Raw genomic sequence first — 2,500 nt, forward strand, 5'->3', positions numbered from 1 at the left:
GTGTGGTTTGTGTGTGTGTGTGCGTGTGTGTGTGTGTGTGTGTACAATTTAACCATTCCTTCGCTCGCTCCTTGACCTGGTGTATGACACTCTATGGGTCTGAGAATGAGGGAGCGGGAGAGAGAGAGAGAGAGAGAGAGAGACAGAGAGAGAGAGAGTGTGTGTGTGTGGGTGTGTGTGTGTGTGTGTGTGTGTGTGTGTGTGTGTGTGTGTGTGTGTGTGTGTGTGTGTGTGTGTGTGTGTGTTTGAGTGTATTAAGACTAGATCAAGCGACAGAGAATCGCTGGACATTGTAGCAAAAGCGCTGCGAGCGATAGAAGCGACAGAGTGTGTCCATTAAAAGCAGAATGCAAGCATTCCGACATTCCCATTGGCTGTGGCAGCTGTCATCACACCGCATCATAGCTCAAATCGCCTCTAGTCTCCCCAATCTCTACTGTCTCTCCTGTCCCCAGCTACTCAGTACAAAGGCAATTACTTCCATCGCTGGAATCTCTCAAATAGTATCTAGTCTATTCATGCCATTTGGTATTTAGTTACAAATGTCTTAGATCAGTGTTTCTCAAACTTTTTCAGACCGAGGACCACTTTGTCCCCCCAAATATCTTCAAGGACCACCTGTCAAATGAATTGACAGTTGACATGTGCTAATTTGACACTGCTAATTTGGATACAGACCACTTACTTTTTTCACATTACAAGCCTGTCTTATTGTGGTGAAAATAAGACTTCAGCTATGTTTAGCTTTGTAATAATGTTACAAATAGAGCATACAGCTAGCTTGTCTTGGAAAAGTAGAAATCCGCTCGCGGACCACCTGAGCTCTGTCGCGGACCACAAGTGGTCCCCGGACCACACTTTGAGAACCACTGTCTTAGATAGAAGGCATTAGGTACAAATTACAGTAATACATTTGTACCATTGACAGTAAATAGAATGGACGCCAAATAAACGCTATTTGCCATTCAACGCTTTGAAGCCAGATTTGGGAACATTCCAACTTACATTCCACCTTAGCAACGCCAAACGCAGGTGCTGATTGGACAACAACAAGACTTCTAACGGTCAATCAAGCCATGTTCTGATGCTCATTGGTCAATTTAACTTTTAATATCTTTCTAAAATAAAACATCACCACAAAAAATCACCACCCTGGTAAGTTGGAGAGCAAGGGGACCTACTAGTTGAGCGAAAAATGATCCCCCTGGAGTGGCATTTAAGGGAGATACAGGGTTTTATGTCTCTCATAGGAATGAATGGGATTTGGCCATTTTTTGGTCTTTTTGGGTCCAACCTTGGCTCCAACTTGGCTTCAACAATGAAATAGAATTTTGGCCTCCATTCTATTTACTCTCAATGATTGGTACCTAATGCCTTCTATCTAAGACATTTGGGTCATAGGGGCGGCCACTGCGAATACCCGCCCCAGATGACCAGTCGGAGCAATTCATTATTTCTGAGGGGGCTAGGCCAGTAATTGAAGAATGAGGTATTCAGTACAAATCTATTTGGTCCAATGCGTTAAACAGTAAAACACGCCGAGAGCTCGGTGGTGCACAGTAGAGAGAGCCTAATGGATAATGCACTCATTCTCTCTCTCTAACTCTAACACTTATCATTCTCTCTCTCTCTCTAACTCTTATCATTCTCTCTCTCTCTCTCTAACTCTTATCATTCTCTCTCTCTCTCTCTAACTCTTCTCTTGCTCTCTCTCTGTCTCTCTCTTCTCATTCTCTCTCTCTCTCTCTAACTCTTATCTTGCTCTTTCTCTCTCTAACTCTTCTCATTCTCTCTCTCTCTCTAACACTTCTCTTGCTCTTTCTCTCTCTAACTCTTCTCATTCTCTTTCTCTCTTTCTAACTCTTCTCTTGCTCTCTCTCTCCTCCTTCTCTCTCTCTCTCCTTCTCTTGCTCTCTCTCTGTCTAACTCTTCTCTTGCTCTCTCTCTCCTTCTCCGTCTCTTGCGCTCTCTCTCTCTAACTCTTCTCTTGCTCTCTCTCCTTCTCTCTCTCTCTCTCTCTCCTTCTCCTTCTCTTGCCATCTCTCTCTCTCTCTCTCTCTCTCTCCTTCTCTCTATCTCTTTCTCTCTCCTTCTCCTGCTCTCTCCTTCTCCTTCTCTTGCTCTCTCTCTCTCTCTCTCTCTTTCACTCCCTTGCTCTCTCTCTCCCTCACTCTTTACTTTTCTTTTTCTTTCTCTCTCTCTCTCTCTCTCTATTCTTCTCCTTCTCCTTATCTTGCTCTCTCTCTCTAGTTCTCTCTCTCTCTCTCCTTCTCTCTCCCTCTCTTTCACTCCCTTGCTCTCTCTCTCTTTCTCTCTCTCCCTCTCTCTCTCTCTCTCTCTCTCTCTCTCTCTCTCTCTCTCTCTCTCTCTCCCAGCCACCTGCTGTGAAGTAAAACTATTTCTCTTTCTGTCAGATTATTCCCCCATCGTTCCCCCTATATTGTGTGTGTGTGTGTGTGTGTGTGTGTGTGTGTGTGTGTGTGTGTGTGTGTGTGTGTGT

At 44.4% G+C, this 2,500-nt stretch overlaps 1 protein-coding gene across 1 annotated transcript in view; it reads right to left on the reverse strand.

Annotated features, from left to right (window-relative positions):
* prkx (protein kinase X-linked) overlaps positions 1 to 2,500 on the reverse strand; it is a 56,832-nt gene that overhangs the window by 9,910 nt on the left and 44,422 nt on the right. The gene's annotated exons all lie outside the window — the stretch shown is intronic.

The sequence above is a fragment of the Engraulis encrasicolus genome, chromosome 12 (assembly GCF_034702125.1).
Source record: "Engraulis encrasicolus isolate BLACKSEA-1 chromosome 12, IST_EnEncr_1.0, whole genome shotgun sequence".
In the NCBI taxonomy this organism is placed as follows: Eukaryota; Metazoa; Chordata; class Actinopteri; order Clupeiformes; family Engraulidae; genus Engraulis; species Engraulis encrasicolus.